The sequence below is a fragment of the Cyprinodon variegatus genome, unplaced genomic scaffold, assembly GCF_000732505.1.
Source record: "Cyprinodon variegatus isolate N-32 unplaced genomic scaffold, C_variegatus-1.0 Scaffold3233, whole genome shotgun sequence".
NCBI classification, from domain to species: Eukaryota; Metazoa; Chordata; class Actinopteri; order Cyprinodontiformes; family Cyprinodontidae; genus Cyprinodon; species Cyprinodon variegatus.
In genome coordinates this window covers 2,937-3,487 of record NW_015153686.1, presented here as the reverse complement: position 1 = coordinate 3,487, position 551 = coordinate 2,937, and positions in this window count along the sequence as shown.

Here is a 551-nt window from a genome sequence, read left to right as displayed (position 1 = left end):
TGGATCCAAGTGTCTCTCTCCTGGATCTTCACACCGGTTGGAGTTGCAAATTGCACAATGTAGGGTCCTTCCCACCTAGGAGCTGCCCAATTTTTCCTTTTAGATGATTTTAATCCGCACTCGATCTCAAGGCTTCAGGCCTTCCTGTAGGGAAACAAAAGGAGCTCTGGGCAGATAACATGTTCTTCGCAACATGTGAGACATGCTCTGCAAATTTTTTTAAAGTAGTTATTTAATTCTGCAGTTGGATAAAATACTTGTTGTACTATACTTATCATCCCCCCTGTTGAGACATGGCCTTGACCATGACTAATCACCACTACTGTTCTAAACAGGCTTTGTGGTAAAACTGGTTTATCATTTATCATAATTAAGCCATCAGTATTTGTAACCACTCCTTCTCTTTTCCATTTTTCTTTTTCAGGTGCTGGAGCGTTTTTCTGCATATCTATAAGAATTTCTGTAGGAATTATTGTGCTGTCGTTTGACACATCTGCATTAGTCAGAAAGATTTGTGCTCTGGCTGCCTCCTTCGCTGCAACATCTGCTCT